The 25,183-nt window shown below is 42.4% G+C and overlaps 18 non-coding genes across 18 annotated transcripts; all 18 read right to left on the reverse strand.

Annotated features, from left to right (window-relative positions):
* Positions 1-62: 62 nt before the first annotated feature.
* Positions 63-148, reverse strand: Trnay-gua. Its single transcript is given in 2 exon segments — positions 63-98; positions 112-148. It is a non-coding gene; the product is annotated as a tRNA-Tyr (tRNA).
* Positions 149-2,272: 2,124 nt separating this feature from the next.
* Positions 2,273-2,358, reverse strand: Trnay-gua. Its single transcript is given in 2 exon segments — positions 2,273-2,308; positions 2,322-2,358. It is a non-coding gene; the product is annotated as a tRNA-Tyr (tRNA).
* A 187-nt stretch (positions 2,359-2,545) lies between these two features.
* Trnay-gua lies at positions 2,546-2,631 on the reverse strand. Its single transcript is given in 2 exon segments — positions 2,546-2,581; positions 2,595-2,631. It is a non-coding gene; the product is annotated as a tRNA-Tyr (tRNA).
* A 2,616-nt stretch (positions 2,632-5,247) lies between these two features.
* On the reverse strand, positions 5,248-5,333 carry Trnay-gua. The gene is given in 2 exon segments: positions 5,248-5,283; positions 5,297-5,333. It is a non-coding gene; the product is annotated as a tRNA-Tyr (tRNA).
* A 187-nt stretch (positions 5,334-5,520) lies between these two features.
* Positions 5,521-5,606, reverse strand: Trnay-gua. The gene is given in 2 exon segments: positions 5,521-5,556; positions 5,570-5,606. It is a non-coding gene; the product is annotated as a tRNA-Tyr (tRNA).
* Positions 5,607-7,087: 1,481 nt separating this feature from the next.
* Positions 7,088-7,173, reverse strand: Trnay-gua. The gene is given in 2 exon segments: positions 7,088-7,123; positions 7,137-7,173. It is a non-coding gene; the product is annotated as a tRNA-Tyr (tRNA).
* Positions 7,174-8,224: 1,051 nt separating this feature from the next.
* Trnay-gua lies at positions 8,225-8,310 on the reverse strand. Its single transcript is given in 2 exon segments — positions 8,225-8,260; positions 8,274-8,310. It is a non-coding gene; the product is annotated as a tRNA-Tyr (tRNA).
* Positions 8,311-8,379: 69 nt separating this feature from the next.
* Trnay-gua lies at positions 8,380-8,465 on the reverse strand. Its single transcript is given in 2 exon segments — positions 8,380-8,415; positions 8,429-8,465. It is a non-coding gene; the product is annotated as a tRNA-Tyr (tRNA).
* Positions 8,466-9,056: 591 nt separating this feature from the next.
* Trnay-gua lies at positions 9,057-9,142 on the reverse strand. The gene is given in 2 exon segments: positions 9,057-9,092; positions 9,106-9,142. It is a non-coding gene; the product is annotated as a tRNA-Tyr (tRNA).
* Positions 9,143-9,934: 792 nt separating this feature from the next.
* On the reverse strand, positions 9,935-10,020 carry Trnay-gua. The gene is given in 2 exon segments: positions 9,935-9,970; positions 9,984-10,020. It is a non-coding gene; the product is annotated as a tRNA-Tyr (tRNA).
* Positions 10,021-10,945: 925 nt separating this feature from the next.
* Positions 10,946-11,031, reverse strand: Trnay-gua. The gene is given in 2 exon segments: positions 10,946-10,981; positions 10,995-11,031. It is a non-coding gene; the product is annotated as a tRNA-Tyr (tRNA).
* A 946-nt stretch (positions 11,032-11,977) lies between these two features.
* Positions 11,978-12,063, reverse strand: Trnas-gga. Its single transcript is given in 2 exon segments — positions 11,978-12,013; positions 12,027-12,063. It is a non-coding gene; the product is annotated as a tRNA-Ser (tRNA).
* A 792-nt stretch (positions 12,064-12,855) lies between these two features.
* On the reverse strand, positions 12,856-12,941 carry Trnay-gua. The gene is given in 2 exon segments: positions 12,856-12,891; positions 12,905-12,941. It is a non-coding gene; the product is annotated as a tRNA-Tyr (tRNA).
* Positions 12,942-14,464: 1,523 nt separating this feature from the next.
* Trnay-gua lies at positions 14,465-14,550 on the reverse strand. Its single transcript is given in 2 exon segments — positions 14,465-14,500; positions 14,514-14,550. It is a non-coding gene; the product is annotated as a tRNA-Tyr (tRNA).
* Positions 14,551-15,137: 587 nt separating this feature from the next.
* On the reverse strand, positions 15,138-15,223 carry Trnay-gua. The gene is given in 2 exon segments: positions 15,138-15,173; positions 15,187-15,223. It is a non-coding gene; the product is annotated as a tRNA-Tyr (tRNA).
* A 185-nt stretch (positions 15,224-15,408) lies between these two features.
* On the reverse strand, positions 15,409-15,494 carry Trnay-gua. Its single transcript is given in 2 exon segments — positions 15,409-15,444; positions 15,458-15,494. It is a non-coding gene; the product is annotated as a tRNA-Tyr (tRNA).
* An 8,675-nt stretch (positions 15,495-24,169) lies between these two features.
* On the reverse strand, positions 24,170-24,255 carry Trnay-gua. The gene is given in 2 exon segments: positions 24,170-24,205; positions 24,219-24,255. It is a non-coding gene; the product is annotated as a tRNA-Tyr (tRNA).
* Positions 24,256-24,728: 473 nt separating this feature from the next.
* On the reverse strand, positions 24,729-24,814 carry Trnay-gua. The gene is given in 2 exon segments: positions 24,729-24,764; positions 24,778-24,814. It is a non-coding gene; the product is annotated as a tRNA-Tyr (tRNA).
* Positions 24,815-25,183: the final 369 nt, after the last annotated feature.

Genomic DNA, 25,183 nt, shown 5'->3' on the forward strand with positions numbered 1-25,183 from the left:
CTCCAAGGAAAGGACATTTCATGTAACCTTGCCCAAAATAAACAGCAGTGAACGTAAAAAAATCCTTCGAGCCGGATTCGAACCAGCGACCTAGGGATCACAATTATAAATCTACAGTCCCCCGCTCTACCAACTGAGCCATCGAAGGATGGATGAGCATTGAAAGGGCAATCAACGTAACCTTGACCAAAATAAACAGCAGTGAACGTAAAAAATTCTTCGAGCCGGATTCGAACCAGCAACCTAGGATCAGTCTCCAAGAAAATAAAATTCCATGTAACATTGCCCAACGTAAAGCGCATGTATAAAACATCCTTTGAGCCGGATTCGAACCAGCGAATGAGGGATCACAATTGTAAATCTACAGCCCCCCGCTCTACCAACTGAGCTATCGAAGGATGGATGTAAATTGAAAGGACAATCAACGTGACCTTGCACAAAATAAAAAAGCATTGCATTTAAAAAAAGTCTTCGAGCCGGATTCGAACCAGCGACCAAGGGATCACAATTATAAATCTACAGTCCCCCGCTCTACCAACTGAGCTATCGAAGGATGGATGTACATTGAAAGGACAATCAACGTAACCTTGCCCAAAATAAACAGCAGTGAACGTAAAAAAATCCTTCGAGCCGGATTCGAACCAGTGACCTAGGGATCACAATATTAAATCTACAGTCCCCCGCTCTAGCAACTGAGCTATCAAAGGATGGATGAGCATTGAAAGGGCAATCAACGTAACCTTGACCAAAATAAACAGCAGAGAACGTAAAAAATTCTTCGAGCCGGATTCGAACCAGGAACCTAGGATCAGTCTCCAAGAAAATGAAATTCCATGTAACATTGCCCAACGTAAAGCGCATGTATAAAACATCCTTTGAGCAGGATTCGAACCAGCGAATGAGGGATCACAATTGTAAATCTACAGCCCCCTGCTCTACCAACTGAGCTATCGAAGGATAGATGTACATTGAAAGGACAATCAACGTGACCTTGCCCAAAATAAAAAAGCAGTGCATTTAAAAAAAGTCTTCGAGCCGGATTCGGACCAGCGACCAAAGGATCACAATTATAAATCTACAGTCCCCCGTTCTACCAACTAAGCTATCGAAGGATGGATGTCCATGGAAAGGACAATCAACGTAACCTTGATCAAAATAAACATCAGTACACATAAAAAATCCTTCAAGCCGGATTTTAACCAGGGACCTAGAGATCACAGTCATAAATCTACAGTCTCCAAGGAAAGGACATTTCATGTAACCTTGCCCATAATAAACAGCAGGGCACGTAAAAAAATACCTCCAGCCGGATTCGAACCAGCGACCTAGGGATCACAATTATAAATCTACAGTCCCCCGCTTTACCAACTGTGCTATCGAAGGATTGATGTACGTGGAAAGGACAATAAATGTAAACTTGCCCAAAATAAACAGTATTGCACGTAAAAAAAATCCTTCGAGCAGGATTCGAACCAGCGACCTAGATATCCCAATTATAAATCTACAGTCCTCCGCTCTACCAACTGAGCTATCGAAGGATGGATGTACATTAAAAGGACAATCAACGTAATTTTACCCAAAATAAGAAAAGCAGTGCACCTAAAAACATTTCTTCGGGCAGGATTCGAACCAACGATTTAGGGATCACAGTTATACATCTACAGTCTACAAGAAAAGGACATTCCATGTAATCTGTCCAAAATAAACAGCAACTCACGTAAAAAAATTCTTCGAGCCGGATTCGACCCAGCATCAAGGGATCACAATTATAAATCTACAGTCCCCCGCTCTACCAACTAAGCTATCGCATGATGGATGTAAATGGAAAGGACAATCGACAAAACCTTGACTAAAATAATCAGCAGTGAACGTAATAAAAATGTTTCGAGCCGTATTCGAACCAGTGACCTAGGGATCACAGTTATAAATCTACAGTCTTCAAGGAAAGGACATTCCATGTAACCTTGCCCAAAATAAGCAGCAGTGCACGTAAAAGAATCCTTCGAGCCGTATTCGAACCAGCGACCTAGGGATCACAATTATAAATCTACAGTCCCCCGCTCTACAAAACTGAGCTATCGAAGGATGGATGTACATGGAAAGGACAATCAACGTAACCTTGCCCAAAACAAACAGCAAGGCACCTAAAAACATTGTTCGAGCCGGATTCAAACCAGCAACCTTCGGATCACAATTATATATCTACAGCCTCCAAGGAAAGGACATTCCATGTAACCTTGCCCAAAATAAACAACAGTGAACGTAAAAAAAATCCTTCGAGCCGGATTCGAACCAGCGACCTAGGGATCACAATTATAAATCTACAGTCCCCCGCTCTACCAACTGAGCTATCGAAGGATGGATGTATATTGAAAGGACAATCAACGTAAACTTGCCCAAAATAAACAGCAAGGCACCTAAAAACATTGTTAGAGCCGGATTTAAACCAGCAACCTTCGGATCACAATTATATATCTACAGTCTCCAAGGAAAGGACATTCCATGTAACCTTGCCCAAAATAAACAGCAGTGAACGTAAAAAAAATCCTTCGAGCCGGATTCGAACCAGCGACCTAGGGATCACAATTATAAATCTACAGTCCCCCGCTCTACCAACTGAGCTATCGAAGGATGGATGAGCATTGAAAGGGCAATCAACGTTACCTTGACCAAAATAAACAGCAGTGAACGTAAAAAATTCTTCGAGCCGGATTCGAACCAGCAACCTAGGATCAGTCTCCAAGAAAATGAAATTCCATGTAACATTGCCCAACGTAAAGCGCATGTATAAAACATCCTTTCAGCCGGATTCGAACCAGCGAATGAGGGATCACAATTGTAAATCTACAGCCCCCCGCTCTACCAACTGAGCTATCGAAGGATGGATGTACATTGAAAGGACAATCAACGTGACCTTGCCCAAAATAAAAAAGCAGTGCATTTAAAAAAAAGTCTTCGAGCCGGATTTGAACCAGCGACCAAAGGATCACAATTATAAATCTACAGTCCCCCGTTCTACCAACTGAGCTATCGAAGGATGGATGTCCATGGAAAGGACAATCAACGTAACCTTGACCAAAATAAACAGCAGTGTACATAAAAAATCCTTCAAGCCGGATTTTAACCAGCGACCTAGAGATCACAGTCATAAATCTACAGTCTCCAAGGAAAGGACATTTCATGTAACCTTGCCCATAATAAACAGCAGTGCACGTAAAAAAATACTTCGAGTCGGATTCGAACCAGCGACCTAGGGATCACAATTATAAATCTACAGTCCCCCGCTCTACCAATTGAGCTATCGAAGGATGGATGTATATTGAAAGGACAATCAACGTAAACTTGCCCAAAATAAAAAAGCAGTGCACCTAAAAAAAAATTTCGAGCCGGATTCGAACCTGCGATTTAGGGATCACAATTATAAATCTACAGTCCCCCGCTCTACCAACTGAGCTATCGCATGATGGATGTACACGGAAGGAACAATCAACGTAACCTTGCCCAAAATAAACAGCAGTGAACACAAAAATAAATCCTTCGAGCCGGATTCGAACCAGCGACATGGGGATCACAATTATAAATCTACAGTCCCCCGTTTTACCAACTGTGCTATCGAAGGATGGATGTACGTGGAAAGGACAATTAATGTAAACTTGCCCAAAATAAACAGTATTGCACGTAAAAAAATCCTTCGAGCAGGATTCGAACCAGCGACCTAGAGATCCCAATTATAAATCTACAGTCCTCCGCTCTACCAACTGAGCTATGGAAGGATGGATGTACATTAAAAGGACAATCAACGTAATCTTACCCAAAATAAAAAAAGCAGTGCACCTAAAAAAATTTCTTCGAGCAGGATTCGAAACAACGATTTAGGGATCACAGTTATACATCTACAGTCTCCAAGAAAAGGACATTCCATGTAATCTGTCCAAAATAAACAGCAACTCACGTAAAAAAATTCTTCGAGCCGGATTCGAACCAGCGACCTAGGGATCACAATTATAAATCTACAGTCCCCCGCTCTACAAAACTGAGCTATCGAAGGATGGATGTACAATGAAAGGACAATCAACGTGACCTTGCCCAAAATAAAAAAGCAGTGCATTGAAAAAAATTCTTCTAGCTGGATTCGAACCAGCAACCTAGGGATCACAATCATAAATCTACAGTCCCCCGCTCTACCAACTGAGCTATCGCATGATGGATGTACACGGAAGGAACAATCAACGTAACCTTGACGAAAATAAACAGCAGTGAACATAAAAATAAATCCTTCGAGCCGGATTCGAACCAGCGACCTGGGGATCACAATTATAAATCTACAGTCCCCCGTTTTACCAACTGTGCTATCGAAGGATGGATGTACGTGGAAAGGACAATTAATGTAAACTTGCCCAAAATAAACAGTATTGCACGTAAAAAAATCCTTCGAGCAGGATTCGAACCAGCGACCTAGAGATCCCAATTATAAATCTACAGTCCTCCGCTCTACCAACTGAGCTATGGAAGGATGGATGTACATTAAAAGGACAATCAACGTAATCTTACCCAAAATAAAAAAAGCAGTGCACCTAAAAAAATTTCTTCGAGCAGGATTCGAAACAACGATTTAGGGATCACAGTTATACATCTACAGTCTCCAAGAAAAGGACATTCCATGTAATCTGTCCAAAATAAACAGCAACTCACGTAAAAAAATTCTTCGAGCCGGATTCGACCCAGCATCAAGGGATCACAATTATAAATCTACAGTCCCCCGCTCTACCAACTAAGCTATCGCATGATGGATGTAAATGGAAAGGACAATCGACAAAACCTTGACTAAAATAATCAGCAGTGAACGTAATAAAAATGCTTCGAGCCGTATTCGAACCAGTGACCTAGGGATCACAGTTATAAATCTACAGTCTTCAAGGAAAGGACATTCCATGTAACCTTGCCCAAAATAAGCAGCAGTGCACGTAAAAGAATCCTTCGAGCCGTATTCGAACCAGCGACCTAGGGATCACAATTATAAATCTACAGTCCCCCGCTCTACAAAACTGAGCTATCGAAGGATGGATGTACATGGAAAGGACAATCAACGTAACCTTGCCCAAAATAAACAGCAAGGCACCTAAAAACATTGTTCGAGCCGGATTCAAACCAGCAACCTTCGGATCACAATTATATATCTACAGTCTCCAAGGAAAGGACATTCCATGTAACCTTGCCCAAAATAAACAACAGTGAACGTAAAAAAAATCCTTCGAGCCGGATTCGAACCAGCGACCTAGGGATCACAATTATAAATCTACAGTCCCCCGCTCTACCAACTGAGCTATCGAAGGATGGATGTATATTGAAAGGACAATCAACGTAAACTTGCCCAAAATAAACAGCAAGGCACCTAAAAACATTGTTCGAGCCGGATTTAAACCAGCAACCTTCGGATCACAATTATATATCTACAGTCTCCAAGGAAAGGACATTCCATGTAACCTTGCCCAAAATAAACAGCAGTGAACGTAAAAAAAATCCTTCGAGCCGGATTCGAACCAGCGACCTAGGGATCACAATTATAAATCTACAGTCCCCCGCTCTACCAACTGAGCTATCGAAGGATGGATGAGCATTGAAAGGGCAATCAACGTAACCTTGACCAAAATAAACAGCAGTGAACGTAAAAAATTCTTCGAGCCGGATTCGAACCAGCAACCTAGGATCAGTCTCCAAGAAAATGAAATTCCATGTAACATTGCCCAACGTAAAGCGCATGTATAAAACATCCTTTCAGCCGGATTCGAACCAGCGAATGAGGGATCACAATTGTAAATCTACAGCCCCCCGCTCTACCAACTGAGCTATCGAAGGATGGATGTACATTGAAAGGACAATCAACGTGACCTTGCCCAAAATAAAAAAGCAGTGCATTTAAAAAAACGTCTTCGAGCCGGATTTGAACCAGCGACCAAGGGATCACAATTATAAATCTACAGTCCCCCGTTCTACCAACTGAGCTATCGAAGGATGGATGTCCATGGAAAGGACAATCAACGTAACCTTGACCAAAATAAACAGCAGTGTACATAAAAAATCCTTCAAGCCGGATTTTAACCAGCGACCTAGAGATCACAGTCATAAATCTACAGTCTCCAAGGAAAGGACATTTCATGTAACCTTGCCCATAATAAACAGCAGTGCACGTAAAAAAATACTTCGAGTCGGATTCGAACCAGCGACCTAGGGATCACAATTATAAATCTACAGTCCCCCGCTCTACCAATTGAGCTATCGAAGGATGGATGTATATTGAAAGGACAATCAACGTAAACTTGCCCAAAATAAAAAAGCAGTGCACCTAAAAAAAAATTTCGAGCCGGATTCGAACCTGCGATTTAGGGATCACAATTATAAATCTACAGTCCCCCGCTCTACCAACTGAGCTATCGCATGATGGATGTACACGGAAGGAACAATCAACGTAACCTTGCCCAAAATAAACAGCAGTGAACATAAAAATAAATCCTTCGAGCCGGATTCGAACCAGCGACATGGGGATCACAATTATAAATCTACAGTCCCCCGTTTTACCAACTGTGCTATCGAAGGATGGATGTACGTGGAAAGGACAATTAATGTAAACTTGCCCAAAATAAACAGTATTGCACGTAAAAAAATCCTTCGAGCAGGATTCGAACCAGCGACCTAGAGATCCCAATTATAAATCTACAGTCCTCCGCTCTACCAACTGAGCTATGGAAGGATGGATGTACATTAAAAGGACAATCAACGTAACCTTGACCAAAATAAACAGCAGTGCACATAAAAAATCCTTCAAGCCGGATTTTAACCAGCGACCTAGAGATCACAGTCATAAATCTACAGTCTCCAAGGAAAGGACATTTCATGTAACCTTGCCCAAAATAAACAGCAGTGCACGTAAAACAATCCTTCGAGCCGGATTCGAACCAGCGACCTAGGGATCACAGTTATAAATCTACAGTCCCCCGCTCTACCAACTAAGCTATCGAAGAATGGATGTATATTGAAAGGACTATCAACGTAACCTTGCCCAAAATAAACAGCAGTGAACGTAAAAAAATCCTTCGAGCCGGATTCGAACCAGCGACCTAGGGATCACAATTATAAATCTACAGTCCCCCGCTCTACCAACTGAGCTATCGAAGGATGGATGAGCATTGAAAGGGCAATCAACGTAACCTTGACCAAAATAAACAGCAGTGAACGTAAAAAATTCTTCGAGCCGGATTCGAACCAGCAACCTAGGATCAGTCTCCAAGAAAATGAAATTCCATGTAACATTGCCCAACGTAAAGCGCATGTATAAAACATCCATTGAGCCGGATTCGAACCAGCGAATGAGGGATCACAATTGTAAATCTACAGCCCCCCGCTCTATCAACTGAGCTATCAAAGGATGGATGTACATTGAAAGGACAATCAACGTGACCTTGCCCAAAAAAAAAGCAGTGCATTTAAACAAATTCTTCGAGCCGGATTCGAACCAGCGACCAAGGGATCACAATTATAAATCTACAGTCCCTCGTTCTACCAACTGAGCTATCGAAGGATGGATGTCCATGGAAAGGACAATCAACGTAACCTTGACCAAAATAAACAGCAGTGCACATAAAAAATCCTTCAAGCCGGATTTTAACCAGCGACCTAGAGATCACAGTCATAAATCTACAGTCTCCAAGGAAAGGACATTTCATGTAACCTTGCCCAAAATAAACAGCAGTGCACGTAAAACAATCCTTCGAGCCGGATTCGAACCAGCGACCTAGGGATCACAGTTATAAATCTACAGTCCCCCGCTCTACCAACTAAGCTATCGAAGAATGGATGTATATTGAAAGGACTATCAACGTAACCTTGCCCAAAATAAACAGCAGTGAACGTAAAAAAATCCTTCTAGCCGGATTCGAACCAGCGACCTAGGGATCACAATTATAAATCTACAGTCCCCCGCTCTACCAACTGAGCTATCGAAGGATGGATGTATATTGAAAGGACAATCAACGTAAACTTGGCCAAAATAAAAAAGCAGTGCACCTAAAAAAAAATTTCGAGCCGGATTCGAACCAGCGATTTAGGGATCACAATTACAAATCTACAGTCCCCCGCTCTACCAACTGAGCTATCGCATGATGGATGTACATGGAAGGAACAATCAACGTAACCTTGCCCAAAATAAACAGCAGTGAACATAAAACAATCCTTCGAGCCGGATTCGAACCAGCGACCTGGGGATCACAGTTATAAATCTACAGTCCCCCGCTCTACCAACTGAGCTATCGAAGGATGGATGTACATTGAAAGGACAATCAACGTAACCTTGCCCAAAATAAACAGCAGTGAACGTAAAAAAAATCCTTCGAGCCGGATTCGAACCAGCGACCTAGGGATCACAATTATAAATCTACAGTCCCCCGCTCTACCAACTGAGCTATCGAAGGATGGATGAGCATTGAAAGGGCAATCAACGTAACCTTGACCAAAATAAACAGCAGTGAACGTAAAAAATTCTTCGAGCCGGATTCGAACCAGCAACCTAGGATCAGTCTCCAAGAAAATGAAATTCCATGTAACATTGCCCAACGTAAAGCGCATGTATAAAACATCCTTTGAGCTGGATTCGAACCAGCGAATGAGGGATCACAATTGTAAATCTACAGCCCCCCGCTCTACCAACTGAGCTATCGAAGGATGGATGTACATTGAAAGGACAATCAACGTGACCTTGCCCAAAATAAAAAAGCAGTGCATTTAAAAAAAAGTCTTCGAGCCGGATTCGAACCAGCGACCAAGGGATCACAATTATAAATCTACAGTCCCCCGTTCTACCAACTGAGCTATCGAAGGATGGATGTCCATGGAAAGGACAATCAACGTAACCTTGACCAAAATAAACAGCAGTGCACATAAAAAATCCTTCAAGCCGGATTTTAACCAGCGACCTAGAGATCACAGTCATAAATCTACAGTCTCCAAGGAAAGGACATTTCATGTAACCTTGCCCATAATAAACAGCAGTGAACGTAAAAAAATCCTTCGAGCCGGATTCGAACCAGCGACCTAGGGATCACAATTATAAATCTACAGTCCCCCGCTCTACCAACTGAGCTATCGAAGGATGGATGAGCATTGAAAGGGCAATCAACGTAACCTTGACCAAAATAAACAGCAGTGAACGTAAAAAATTCTTCGAGCCGGATTCGAACCAGCAACCTAGGATCAGTCTCCAAGAAAATGAAATTCCATGTAACATTGCCCAACGTAAAGCGCATGTATAAAACATCCATTGAGCCGGATTCGAACCAGCGAATGAGGGATCACAATTGTAAATCTACAGCCCCCCGCTCTATCAACTGAGCTATCGAAGGATGGATGTACATTGAAAGGACAATCAACGTAACCTTGCCCAAAATAAATCTAAAGTCTCCAAGGAAAGGACATTCCATGTAACCTTCCCTAAAATAAACAGCAGTGCACGTAACAAAATCCTTGGAGACGGATTCGAACCAGCGACCAAGGGATCACAATTATAAATCTACAGTCCCCCGTTCTACCAACTGAGCTATCGAAGGATAGATGTCCATGGAAAGGACAATCAACGTAACCTTGACCAAAATAAACAGCAGTGCACATAAAAAATCCTTCATGCCGGATTTTAACCAGCGACCTAGAGATCACAGTCATAAATCTACAGTCTCAAAGGAAAGGACATTTCATGTAACCTTGCCCAAAATAAACAGCAGTGCACGTAAAACAATCCTTCGAGCCGGATTCGAACCAGCGACCTAGGGATCACAGTTATAAATCTACAGTCCCCGCTCTACCAACTGAGCTATCGAAGGATGGATGTACATTGAAATGACAATCAACGTAACCTTGCCCAAAATAAACAGCAGTGAACGTAAAAAAATCCTTCGAGCCGGATTCGAACCAGCGACCTAGGGATCACAATTATAAATCTACAGTCCCCCGCTCTACCAATTGAGCTATCGAAGGATTGATGTATATTGAAAGAACAATCAACGTAAACTTGGCCAAAAAAAAAAGCAGTGCACCTAAAAAAAAATTTCGAGCCGGATTCGAACCTGCGATTTAGGGATCACAATTATAAATCTACAGTCCCCCGCTCTACCAACTGAGCTATCGCATGATGGATGTACACGGAAGGAACAATCAACGTAACCTTGCCCAAAATAAACAGCAGTGAACATAAAAATAAATCCTTCGAGCCGGATTCGAACCAGCGACCTGGGGATCACAATTATAAATCTACAGTCCCCCGCTTTACCAACTGTGCTATCGAAGGATGGATGTACGTGGAAAGGACAATTAATGTAAACTTGCCCAAAATAAACAGTATTGCACGTAAAAAAATCCTTCGAGCAGGATTCGAACCAGCGACCTAGGGATCACAATTAAAAATCTACAGTCCCCCGCTCTACAAAACTGAGCTATCGCATGATGGATGTAAATGGAAAGGACAATCGACAAAACCTTGACTAAAATAAACAGCAGTGAACGTAATAAAAATGCTTCAAGCAGTATTCGAACCAGTGACCTAGGGATCACAGTTATAAATCTACAGTCTCCAAGGAAATGACATTCCATGTAACCTTGCCCAAAATAAGCAGCAGTGCACGTAAAAGAATCCTTCGAGCCGTATTCGAACCAGCGACCTAGGGATCACAATTATAAATCTGCAGTCCCCCGCTCTACAAACCTGAGCTATCGAAGGATGGATGTACATGGAAAGGACAATCAACGTAACCTTGCCCAAAATAAACAGCAAGGCACCTAAAAACATTGTTCGAGCCGGATTCAAACCAGCAACTTTCGGATCACAATTATATATCTACAGTCTCCAAGGAAAGGACATTCCATGTAACCTTGCCCAAAATAAACAGCAGTGCACGTAAAACAATCCTTCGAGCCGGATTCGAACCAGCGACCTAGGGATCACAGTTATAAATCTACAGTCCCCCGCTCTACCAACTGAGCTATCGAAGGATGGATGTACATTGAAAGGACAATCAACGTCACCTTGCCCAAAATAAACAGCAGTGAACTTAAAAAAATCCTTCGAGCCGGATTCGAACCAGCGACCTTAAGATCACAATTATAAATCTACATTCCCCCGATCTACCAACTGAGCTATCGAAGGATGGATGAGCATTGAAAGGGCAATCAACGTAACCTTGACCAAAATAAACAGCAGTGAACGTAAAAAATTATTCGAGCCGGATTCGAACCAGCAACCTAGGATCAGTCTCCAAGAAAATGAAATTCCATGTAACATCGCCCAACGTAAAGCGCATGTATAAAACATCCTTTGAGCCGGATTCGAACCAGCGAATGAGGGATCACAATTGTAAATCTACAGCCCCCCGCTCTACCAACTGAGCTATCGAAGGATGGATGTACATTGAAAGGACAATCAACGTAACCTTGCCCAAAATAAATCTAAAGTCTCCAAGGAAAGGACATTCCATGTAACCTTCCCTAAAATAAACAGCAGTGCACGTAACAAAATCCTTGGAGACGGATTCGAACCAGCGACCATGGGATCACAATTATAAATCTACATTCCCCCGTTCTACCAACTGAGCTATCGAAGGATGGATGTCCATGGAAAGGACAATCAACGTAACCTTGACCAAAATAAACAGCAGTGCACATAAAAAATCCTTCATGCCGGATTTTAACCAGCGACCTAGAGATCACAGTCATAAATCTACAGTCTCCAAGGAAAGGACATTTCATGTAACCTTGCCCAAAATAAACAGCAGTGCACGTAAAACAATCCTTCGAGCCGGATTCGAACCAGCGACCTAGGGATCACAGTTATAAATCTACAGTCCCCGCTCTACCAACTGAGCTATCGAAGGATGGATGTACATTCAAATGACAATCAACGTAACCTTGCCCAAAATAAACAGCAGTGAACGTAAAAAAATCCTTCGAGCCGGATTCGAACCAGCGACCTAGGGATCACAATTATAAATCTCCAGTCCCCCGCTCTACCAACTGAGCTATCGAAGGATGGATGAGCATTGAAAGGGCAATCAACGTAACCTTGACCAAAATAAACAGCAGTGAACGTAAAAAATTCTTCGAGCCGGATTCGAACCAGCAACCTAGGATCAGTCTCCAAGAAAATGAAATTCCATGTAACATTGCCCAACGTAAAGCGCATGTATAAAACATCCATTGAGCCGGATTCGAACCAGCGAATGAGGGATCACAATTGTAAATCTACAGCCCCCCGCTCTATCAACTGAGCTATCGAAGGATGGATGTACAATGAAAGGACAATCAACGTAACCTTGCCCAAAATAAATCTAAAGTCTCCAAGGAAAGGACATTCCATGTAACCTTCCCTAAAATAAACAGCAGTGCACGTAACAAAATCCTTGGAGACGGATTCGAACCAGCGACCAAGGGATCACAATTATAAATCTACAGTCCCCCGTTCTACCAACTGAGCTATCGAAGGATAGATGTCCATGGAAAGGACAATCAACGTAACCTTGACCAAAATAAACAGCAGTGCACATAAAAAATCCTTCATGCCGGATTTTAACCAGCGACCTAGAGATCACAGTCATAAATCTACAGTCTCCAAGGAAAGGACATTTCATGTAACCTTGCCCAAAATAAACAGCAGTGCACGTAAAACAATCCTTCGAGCCGGATTCGAACCAGCGACCAAGGGATCACAGTTATAAATCTACAGTCCCCACTCTACCAACTGAGCTATCGAAGGATGGATGTACATTCAATTGACAATCAACGTAACCTTGCCCAAAATAAACAGCAGTGAACGTAAAAAAATCCTTCGAGCCGGATTCGAACCAGCGACCTAGGGATCACAATTATAAATCTACAGTCCCCCGCTCTACCAACTGAGCTATCGAAGGATGGATGAGCATTGAAAGGGCAATCAACGTAACCTTGACCAAAATAAAAAGCAGTGAACGTAAAAAATTCTTCGAGCCGGATTCGAACCAGCAACCTAGGATCAGTCTCCAAGAAAATGAAATTCCATGTAACATTGCCCAACGTAAAGCGCATGTATAAAACATCCATTGAGCCGGATTCGAACCAGCGAATGAGGGATCACAATTGTAAATCTACAGCCCCCCGCTCTATCAACTGAGCTATCGAAGGATGGATGTACATTGAAAGGACAATCAACGTGACCTTGCCCAAAAAAAAAGCAGTGCATTTAAACAAATTCTTCGAGCCGGATTCGAACCAGCGACCAAGGGATCACAATTATAAATCTACAGTCCCTCGTTCTACCAACTGAGCTATCGAAGGATGGATGTCCATGGAAAGGACAATCAACGTAACCTTGACCAAAATAAACAGCAGTGCACATAAAAAATCCTTCAAGCCGGATTTTAACCAGCGACCTAGAGATCACAGTCATAAATCTACAGTCTCCAAGGAAAGGACATTTCATGTAACCTTGCCCAAAATAAACAGCAGTGCACGTAAAACAATCCTTCGAGCCGGATTCGAACCAGCGACCTAGGGATCACAGTTATAAATCTACAGTCCCCCGCTCTACCAACTAAGCTATCGAAGAATGGATGTATATTGAAAGGACTATCAACGTAACCTTGCCCAAAATAAACAGCAGTGAACGTAAAAAAATAATACGAGACGGATTCGAACCAGCGACCTAGGGATCACAATTATAAATCTAGTCCCCCGCTCTACCTATTGAGCTATCGAAGGATGGATGTACATGGAAAGGACAATCAACGTAACCTTGCCCAAAATAAACAGCAATGAACGTAAAACATCCTTCGAGCCGGATTCGAACCAGCGACCTAGGGATCACAATTATAACTCTACAGCCCCCCGCTCTACAAAACTGAGCTATCGAAGGATGGATGTACATGGAAAGGACATTAAACGTAACCTTGCCCAAAATAAACAGCAAGGCACCTAAAAACATTTTTCGAGCCGGATTCAAACCAGCAAACTTCGGATCACAATTATAAATCTACAGCCCCCCGCTCTACCAACTGGGCTATCGAAGGATGGATATGCATTGAAAGGACAATCAACGTAACCTTGCCCAAAATAAATCTAAAGTCTCCAAGGAAAGGACATTCCATGTAACCTTCCCTAAAATAAACAGCAGTGCACGTAACAAAATCCTTGGAGACGGATTCGAACCAGCGACCAAGGGATCACAATTATAAATCTACAGTCCCCCGTTCTACCAACTGAGCTATCGAAGGATGGATGTCCATGGAAAGGACAATCAACGTAACCTTGACCAAAATAAACAGCAGTGCACATAAAACATCCTTCACGCCGGATTTTAACCAGCGACCTAGAGATCACAGTCATAAATCTACAGTCTCCAAGGAAAGGACATTTCATGTAACCTTGCCCAAAATAAACAGCAGTGCACGTAAAACAATCCTTCGAGCCGGATTCGAACCAGCGACCTAGGGATCACAGTTATAAATCTACAGTCCCCCGCTCTACCAACTGAGCTATCGAAGGATGGGTGTATTGAAAGGACAATCAACGTAACCTTGCCCAAAATAAACAGCAGTGAACGTAAAAAAATCCTTCGAGCCGGATTCGAACCAGCGACCTAGGGATCACAATTATAAATCTAAAGTCCCCCGCTCTACCAACTGAGCCATCCAAGGATGGATGAGCATTGAAAGGGCAATCAACGTAACCTTGACCAAAATAAACAGCAGTAAACGTAAAAAATTCTTCGAGCCGGATTCGAACCAGCAACCTAGGATCAGTCTCCAAGAAAATGAAATTCCATGTAACACTGCCCAACGTAAAGCGCATGTATAAAACATTCTTTGAGCCGGATTCGAACCAGCGAATGAGGGATCACAATTGTAAATCTACAGCCCCCCGCTCTACCAACTGAGCTATCGAAGGATGGATGTCCATGGAAAGGACAATCAACGTAACCTTGACCAAAATAAACAGCAGTGCACATAAAAAATCCTTCAAGCCGGATTTTAACCAGCGACCTAGAGATCACAGTCATAAATCTACAGTCTCCAAGGAAAGGACATTTCATGTAACCTTGCCCAAAATAAACAGCAGTGCATGTAAAACAATCCTTCGAGCCGGATTCGAACCAGCGACCTAGGGATCACAGTTATAAATCTACAGTCCCCCGCTCTACCAACTGAGCTATCGAAGGATGGATGTACATTGAAAGGACAATCAACGTAACCTTGCCCAAAATAAACAGCAGTGAACGTAAAACATTCTTCAAGCCGGATTTTAACCAGCGACCTAGAGATCACAGTCATAAATCTACAGTCTCCAAGGAAAGGACATTTCATGTAACCTTGCCCAAAATAAACAGCAGTGCACGTAAAACAATCCTTCGAGCCGGATTCGAACCAGCGACCTAGGGATCACAGTTATAAATCTACAGTCCCCCGCTCTACCAACTGAGCTATCGAAGGATGGATGTATTGAAAGGACAATCAACGTAACCTTGCCCAAAATAAACAGCAGTGCACGTAAAACAATCCTTCGAGCCGGATTTGAACCAGCGACTTAGGGATCACAGTTATAAATCTACAGTCCCCCGCTCTACCAACTGAGCTATCGAAGGATGGATGTACATTGAAAGGACAATCAACGTAACCTTGCCCAAAATAAACAGCAGTGAACGTAAAACATCCTTCAAGCCGGATTTTAACCAGCGACCTAGAGATCACAGTCATAAATCTACAGTCTCCAAGGAAAGGACATTTCATGTAACCTTGCCCAAAATAAACAGCAGTGAACGTAAAAAAATCCTTCGAGCCGGATTCGAACAAGCGACCTAGGGATCACAATTATAAATCTACAGTCCCCCGCTCTACCAACTGAGCCATCGAAGGATGGATGAGCATTGAAAGGGCAATCAACGTAACCTTGACCAAAATAAACAGCAGTGAACGTAAAAAATTCTTCGAGCCGGATTCGAACCAGCAACCTAGGATCAGTCTCCAAGAAAATGAAATTCCATGTAACATTGCCCAACGTAAAGCGCATGTATAAAACATCCTTTGAGCCGGATTCGAACCAGCGAATTAGGGATCACAATTGTAAATCTACAGCCCCCCGCTCTACCAACTGAGCTATCGAAGGATGGATGTAAATTGAAAGGACAATCAACGTGACCTTGCACAAAATAAAAAAGCATTGCATTTAAAAAAAGTCTTCGAGCCGGATTCGAACCAGCGACCAAGGGATCACAATTATAAATCTACAGTCCCCCGTTCTACCAACTGAGCTATCGAAGGATGGATGTCCATGGAAAGGACAATCAACGTAACCTTGACCAAAATAAACAGCAGTGAACGTAATAAAAATGCTTCGAGCCGTATTCGAACCAGTGACCTAGGGATCACAGTTATAAATCTACAGTCTTCAAGGAAAGGACATTCCATGTAACCTTGCCCAAAATAAGCAGCAGTGCACGTAAAAGAATCCTTCGAGCCGTATTCGAACCAGCGACCTAGGGATCACAATTATAAATCTACAGTCCCCCGCTCTACAAAACTGAGCTATCGAAGGATGGATGTACATGGAAAGGACAATCAACGTAACCTTGCCCAAAATAAACAGCAAGGCACCTAAAAACATTGTTCGAGCCAGATTCAAACCAGCAACCTTCGGATCACAATTATATATCTACAGTCTCCAAGGAAAGGACATTCCATGTAACCTTGCCCAAAATAAACAACAGTGAACGTAAAAAAAATCCTTGGAGCCGGATTCGAACCAGCGACCTAGGGATCACAATTATAAATCTACAGTCCCCCGCTCTACCAACTGAGCTATCGAAGGATGGATGTATATTGAAAGGACAATCAACGTAAACTTGCCCAAAATAAACAGCAAGGCACCTAAAAACATTGTTCGAGCCGGATTCAAACCAGCAACCTTCGGATCACAATTATATATCTACAGTCTCCAAGGAAAGGACATTCCATGTAACCTTGCCCAAAATAAACAGCAGTGAACGTAAAAAAAATCCTTCGAGCCGGATTCGAACCAGCGACCTAGGGATCACAATTATAAATCTACAGTCCCCCGCTCTACAAAACTGAGCTATCGAAGGATGGATGTACAATGAAAGGACAATCAACGTGACCTTGCCCAAAATAAAAAAGCAGTGCATTGAAAAAAATTCTTCTAGCTGGATTCGAACCAGCAACCTAGGGATCACAATCATAAATCTACAGTCCCCCGCTCTACCAACTGAGCTATCGCATGATGGATGTACACGGAAGGAACAATCAACGTAACCTTGCCGAAAATAAACAGCAGTGAACATAAAAATAAATCCTTCGAGCCGGATTCGAACCAGCGACCTGGGGATCACAATTATAAATCTACAGTCCCCCGTTTTACTAACTGTGCTATCAAAGGATGGATGTACGTGGAAAGGACAATTAATGTAAACTTGCCCAAAATAAACAGTATTGCACGTAAAAAAATCCTTCGAGCAGGATTCGAACCAGCGACCTAGAGATCCCAATTATAAATCTACAGTCCTCCGCTCTACCAACTGAGCTATGGAAGGATGGATGTACATTAAAAGGACAATCAACGTAATCTTACCCAAAATAAAAAAAGCAGTGCACCTAAAAAAATTTCTTCGAGCAGGATTCGAAACAACGATTTAGGGATCACAGTTATACATCTACAGTCTCCAAGAAAAGGACATTCCATGTAATCTGTCCAAAATAAACAGCAACTCACGTAAAAAAATTCTTCGAGACGGATTCGAACCAGCGACCTAGGGATCACAATTATAAATCTACAGTCCCCCGCTCTACAAAACTGAGCTATCGAAGGATGGATGTACATGGAAAGGACACTCAACGTAACCCTGCCCAAAATAAACAGCAAGGCACCTAAAAACATTGTTCGAGCCGGATTCAAACCAGCAACCTTCGGATCACAATTATATATCTACAGTATCCAAGGAAAGGACATTCCATGTAACCTTGCCCAAAATAAACAGCAGTGCACGTGAAACAATCCTTCGAGCCGGATTCGAACCAGCGACCTAGGGATCACAGTTATAAATCTACCGTCCCCCGCTCTACCAACTGAGCTATCGAAGGATGGATGTACATTGAAAGGACAATCAACGTAACCTTGCCCAAAATAAACAGCAGTGAACTTAAAAAATTCCTTCGAGCCGGATTCGAACCAGCGACCTTGGGATCACAATTATAAATCTACAGTCCCCCGCTCTACCAACTGAGCTATCGAAGGATGGATGAGCATTGAAAGGGCAATCAACGTAACCTTGACCAAAATAAACAGCAGTGAACGTAAAAAATTATTCGAGCCGGATTCGAACCAGCGACCTAGGGATCACAGTTATAAATCTACAGTCCCCCGCTCTACCAACTAAGCTATCGAAGGATGGATGTATATTGAAAGGACTATCAACGTAAACTTGGCCAAAATAAAAAATCAGTGCACCTAAAAAAAAATTTCGAGCCGGATTCGAACCAGCGATTTAGGGATCACAATTATAAATCTACAGTCCCCCGCTCTACCAACTGAGCTATCGCATGATGGATGTACATGGAAGGAACAATCAACGTAACCTTGCCCAAAATAAACAGCAGTGAACATAAAAAAATCCTTCGAGCCGGATTCGAACCAGCGACCTGGGGATCACAATTATAAATCTACAGTCCCCCGCTTTACCAACTGTGCTATCGAAGGATTGATGTACGTGGAAAGGACAATTAATGTAAACTTGCCCAAAATAAACAGTATTGCACGTAAATAAATCCTTAGAGCAGGATTCGAACCAGCGACCTAGAGATCCCAATTATAATTCTACAGTCCTCCGCTCTACCAACTGAGCTATCGAAGGATGGATGTACATTAAAAGGACAATCAACGTAATCTTACCCAAAATAAAAAAGCAGTGCACCTAAAAAAATTTCTTCGGGCAGGATTCGAACCAACGATTTAGGGATCACAGTTATACATCTACAGTCTCCAAGAAAAGGACGTAAAGCGCATGTATAAAACATCCTTTGAGCCGGATTCGAACCAGCGAATGAGGGATCACAATTGTAAATCTACAGCCCCCCGCTCTACCAACTGAGCTATCGAAGGATGGATGTACATTGAAAGGACAATCAACGTGACCTTGCCCAAAATAAAAAAGCAGTGCATTTAAAAAAAGTCTTCGAGCCGGATTCGAACCAGCGACCAAGGGATCACAATTATAAATCTACAGTCCCCCGCTCTACCAACTGAGCTATCGAAGGATGGATGAGCATTGAAAGGGCAATCAACGTAACCTTGATCAAAATAAACAGCAGTGCACATAAAAAATCATTCAAGCCGGATTTTAACCAGCGACCTAGAGATCACAGTCATAAATCTACAGTCTCCAAGGAAAGGACATTTCATGTAACCTTGCCCATAATAAACAGCAGTGCACGTAAAAAAATACTTCGAGTCGGATTCGAACCAGAGACCTAGGGATCACAATTATAAATCTACAGTCCCCCGCTCTACCAATTGAGCTATCGAAGGATGGATGTATATTGAAAGGACAATCAACGTAAACATGGCCAAAATAAAAAAGCAGTTCACCTAAAAAAAAATTTCGAGCCGGATTCGAACCTGCGATTTAGGGATCACAATTATAAATCTACAGTCCCCCGCTCTACCAACTGAGCTATCGCATGATGGATGTACACGGAAGGAACAATCAACGTAACCTTGCCCAAAATAAACAGCAGTGAACATAAAAATAAATCCTTCGAGCCGGATTCGAACCAGCGACCTGGGGATCACAATTATAAATCTACAGTCCCCCGCTTTACCAACTGTGCTATCGAAGGATGGATGAACGTGGAAAGGACAATTAATGTAAACTTGCCCAAAATAAACAGTATTGCACGTAAAAAAATCCTTCGAGCAGGATTCGAACCAGCGACCTAGAGTTCCCAATTATAAATCTACAGTCCTCCGCTCTACCAACTGAGCTATCGAAGGATGGATGTACATTAAAAGGACAATCAACGTAATCTTACCCAAAATAAAAAAATCAGTGCACCTAAAAAAATTTCTTCGAGCAGGATTCGAAACAACGATTTAGGGATCACAGTTATACATCTACAGCCTCCAAGAAAGGGACATTCCATGTAATCTGTCCAAAATAAAAAGCAACTCACGTAAAAAAATTCTTCGAGCCGGATTCGAACCAGCGACCTAGGGATCACAATTATAAATCTACAGTCCCCCGCTCTACAAAACTGAGCTATCGAAGGATGGATGTACATGGAAAGGACAATCAACGTAACCTTTCCCAAAATAAACAGCAAGGCACCTAAAAACATTGTTTGAGCCGGATTCAAACCAGCAACCTTCGGATCACAATTATATATCTACAGTCTCCAAGGAAAGGACATTCCATGTAACCTTGCCCAAAATAAACAGCAGTGCACTTAAAACAATCCTTCGAGCCGGATTCGAACCAGCTACCTAGGGATCACAGTTATAAATCTACAGTCCCCCGCTCTACCAACTGAGCTATCGAAGGATGGATGTACATTGAAAGGACAATCAACGTAACCTTACCCAAAATAAACAGCAGTGAACTTAAAAAAATCCTTCGAGCCGGATTCGAACCAGCGACCTTGGGATCACAATTATAAATCTACAGTCCCCCGCTCTACCAACTGAGCTATTGAAGGATGGATGAGCATTGAAAGGGCAATCAACGTAACCTTTACCAAAATAAACAGCAGTGAACGTAAAAAATTATTCGACCAAGATTCGAACCAGCAACCTAGGATCAGTCTCCAAGAAAATGAAATTCCATGTAACATTGCCCAACGTAAAGCGCATGTATAAAACATCCTTTGAGCCGGATTCGAACCAGCGAATGAGGGATCACAATTGTAAATCTACAGCCCCCCGCTCTATCAACTGAGCTATCGAAGGATGGATGTACATTGAAAGGACAATCAACGTGACCTTGCCCAAAATAAAAAAGCAGTGCATTTAAAAAATTTCTTCGAGCCGGATTCGAACCAGCGACCTGGGGATCACAATTATAAATCTACAGTCCCCCGCTCTACCAATTGAGCTATCGAAGGATGGATGTACATGGAAAGGACAATCAACGTAACCTTGCCCAAAATAAACAGCAGTGAACGTAAAAAATCCTTCGAGCCGGATTCGAACCAGCGACCTAGGGATCACAATTATAAATCTACAGCCCCCCGCTCTACCAACTGGGCTATCGAAGGATGGATATACATTGAAAGGACAATCAACGTAACCTTGCCCAAAATAAATCTAAAGTCTAAAAGGAAAGGACATTCCATGTAACCTTCCCTAAAATAAACAGGACTGCACGTAACAAAATCCTTGTAGACTGATTCGAACCAGCGACCAAGGGATCACAATTATAAATCTACAGTCCCCCGTTCTACCAACTGAGCTATCGAAGGATGGATTTCCATGGAAAGGACAATCAACGTAACCTTGACCAAAATAAACAGCAGTGCACATAAAAAATCTTTCAAGCCGGGTTTTAACCAGCGACCTAGAGATCACAGTCATAAATCTACAGTCTCCAAGGAAAGGACATTTCATGTAACCTTGCCCAAAATAAACAGCAGTGCACGTAAAACAATCCTTCGAGCCGGATTCGAACCAGCGACATAGGGATGACAGTTATAAATCTACAGTCCTCCGCTCTTCCAACTGAGCTATCGAAGGATGGATGTACATTGAAATGACAATCAAGGTAACCTTGCCCAAAATAAACAGCAGTGAACGTAAAAAAATCCTTCGAGCCGGATTCGAACCAGCGACCTACGGATCACAATTATAAATCTACAGTCCCCCGCATTACCAATTGAGCTATCGAAGGATGTATGTACATGGAAAGGACAATCAACGTAACCTTGCCCAAAATAAACAGCAGTGAACGTAAAAAAATCCTTCGAGCCGGATTCGAACCAGCGACCTAGGGATCACAATTATAAATCTAAAGTCCCCCGCATTACCAATTGAGCTATCGAAGGATGGATGTACATGGAAAGGACAATCAACGTAATCTTGCCCAAAATAAACAGCAGTGAACGTAAAAAAATCCTTCGAGCCGGATTCGAACCAGCGACCTAGGGATCACAATTATAAATCTAAAGTCCCCCGCTTCACCAACTGAGCTATCGAAGAATGGATGTATATTGAAAGGACAATCAACGTAAACTTGGCCAAAATAAAAAAGCAGTGCACATAAAAAAAATCCTTGGAGCCGGATTCGAACCAGCGATTTAGGGATCACAGTTATTCATCTACAGTCTCCAAGAAAAGGACATTCCATGTAATCTGTCCAAAATAAACAGCAACGCACGTAAAAACATTTTTCGAGCCGGGTTCGACCCAGCATCTAGGGATCACATTTATAAATCTACAGTCCCCCGCTCTACCAACTGAGCTATCGCATGATGGATGTACATGGAAAGGACAATCGACGAAACCTTGACTAAAATAAACAGCAGTGAACGTAATAAAAATGCTTCGGGCCGTATTCGAACCAGTGACCTAGGGATCACAGTTATAAATCTACAGTCTCCAAGGAAAGGACATTCCATGTAACCTTGCCCAAAATAAACAGCAGTGCACGTAAAAAAATCCTTCGAGCCGGATTCGAACCAACGACCTAGGGATCACATTTATAAATCTACAGTCCCCGCTCTACCAACTGAGCTATCGAAGGATGGATGTCCATGGAAAGGACAATCAACGAAACTTTGACCAAAATAAACAGCAGTGCACATAACAATCCTTCAAGCGGATTTTAACCAGCGACCTAGAGATCACAGTCATAAATCTACAGTTCCCCGCTCTACCAACAGAGCTATCGAAGGATGGATGTATAATGTAAGGACAATCAACGTAAACTTGGCCAAAATAAAAAAGCAGTGCACCTATAAAACATTTTCGAGCCGGATTCGAACCAGCGATTTAGGGATCACAATTATAAATCTACAGTCCAACGCTCTACCAACTAAGCTATCTCATGATGGATGTACATGGAAAGGACAATCAACGTAACCTTGCCCAAAATCAACAGCAATGAACGTAAAAAATCCTTAGAGCCGGATTCGAACCAGCGACCTAGGGATCACAGTTATAAATCTACAGCCCCCCGCTCTACAAAACTGAGCTATCGAAGGATGGATGTACATGGAAAGGACAATCAACGTAACCTTGCCCAAAATAAACAGCAAGGCACCTAAAAACATTTTTCGAGCCGGATTCAAACCCACAACCTTCGGATCACAATTATAAATCTACAGCCCCCCGCTCTACCAACTGGGCTATCGAAGGATGGATGTACATTGAAAGGACAATCAACGTAACCTTGCCCAAAATAAATCTACAGTCTCCAAGGAAAGGACATTCCATGTAACCTTCCCTAAAATAAACAGTAGTGCACGTAACAAAATCCTTCGAGACGGATTCGAAAACCAGCGACCAAGGGATCACAATTATAAATCTACAGCCCCCCGCTCTACCAACTGGGCTATCGAAGGATGGATGTACATTGAAAGGACAATCAACGTAACCTTGCCCAAAATAAATCTACAGTCTCCAAGTAAAGGACATTCCATGTAACCTTCCCTAAAATAAACAGCAGTGCACGTAACAAAATCCTTCGAGACGGATTCGAAAACCAGCGACCAAGGGATCACAATTATAAATCTGCAGTCCCCCGTTCTACCAACTGAGCTATCGAAGGATGGATGTCCATGGAAAGGACAATCGACGAAACCTTGACCAAAATAAACAGCAGTGCACATAAAAAATCATTCAAGCCGGATTTTAACCACCGACCTAGAGATCACAGTCATAAATCTACAGTCTCCAAGGAAAGGACATTTCATGTAACCTTGCCCAAAATAAACAGCAGTGCACGTAAAACAATCCTTCGAGCCGGATTGGAACCAGCGACCTAGGGATCACAGTTATAAATCTACATTCCCCCGCTCTACCAACTGAGCTATCGAAGGATGGATGTACATTGAAAGGACAATCAACGTAACCTTGCCCAAAATAAACAGCAGTTCACGTAAAAAAATCCTTCGAGCCGGATTCGAACCAGCGACCTAGGGATCACAGTTATAAATCTACAGTCCCCCGCTCTACCAACTGAGCTATCGAAGGATGGATGAGCATTGAAAGGGCAATCAACGTAACCTTGACCAAAATAAACAGCAGTGAACGTAAAAAATTCTTATAGCCGGATTCGAACCATCAACCTAGGATCAGTCTCCAAGGAAAGGAATTTCCATGTAACATTGCCCAACATAAAGCGCACGTATAAAACATCCTTTGAGCCGGATTCGAACCAGCGAATTAGGGATCACAATTGTAAATCTACAGCCCCCCGCTCTACCAACGGAGCTATCGAAGGATGGATGTACATTGAAAGGACAATCAACGTGACCTTGCCCAAAATAAAAAAGCAGTGCATTAAAAAAAATTCTTCTAGCCGGATTCGAACCAGAAACCTAGGGATCACAATCATAAATCTACAGTCCCCCGCACTACCAACTGAGCTATCGAAGGATAGATGTACATGGAAAGGACAATCAACGTAACCTTGCCCAAAATAAACAGCAGTGAACGTAAAAAAATCCTTCGAGCCGGATTCGAACCAGCGATCTAGGGATCACAATTATAAATCTACAGTCCCCCGCTCTACCAACTGAGCTATCGAAGGATGGATATATATTGAAAGGACAATAAACGTAAACTTGGCCAAAATAAAAAAGCAGTGCACCTAAAAAAAATTCTTCGAGCCGGATTTGAACCAGCGATTTATTGATCACAATTATAAATCTACAGTCCCCCGCTTTACCAACTCCGCTATCGAAGGATGGATGTACGTGGAAAGGACAATCAACGTAATCTTGCACAAAATAAAAAAATGCAGTACACCTAAAAAATGTTCTTCGAGCAGGATTCGAACCAGAGATTTAGCGATCACAGTTATACATCTACAGTCTCCAAGGAAAGGACATTCCATGTTACCTTGCCCAAAATAAACAGCAGTGAACGTAAAAAATCCTTCGAGCCGGATTCGAACTAG

This window comes from Nematostella vectensis, chromosome 3 (assembly GCF_932526225.1).
Source record: "Nematostella vectensis chromosome 3, jaNemVect1.1, whole genome shotgun sequence".
NCBI classification, from domain to species: Eukaryota; Metazoa; Cnidaria; class Anthozoa; order Actiniaria; family Edwardsiidae; genus Nematostella; species Nematostella vectensis.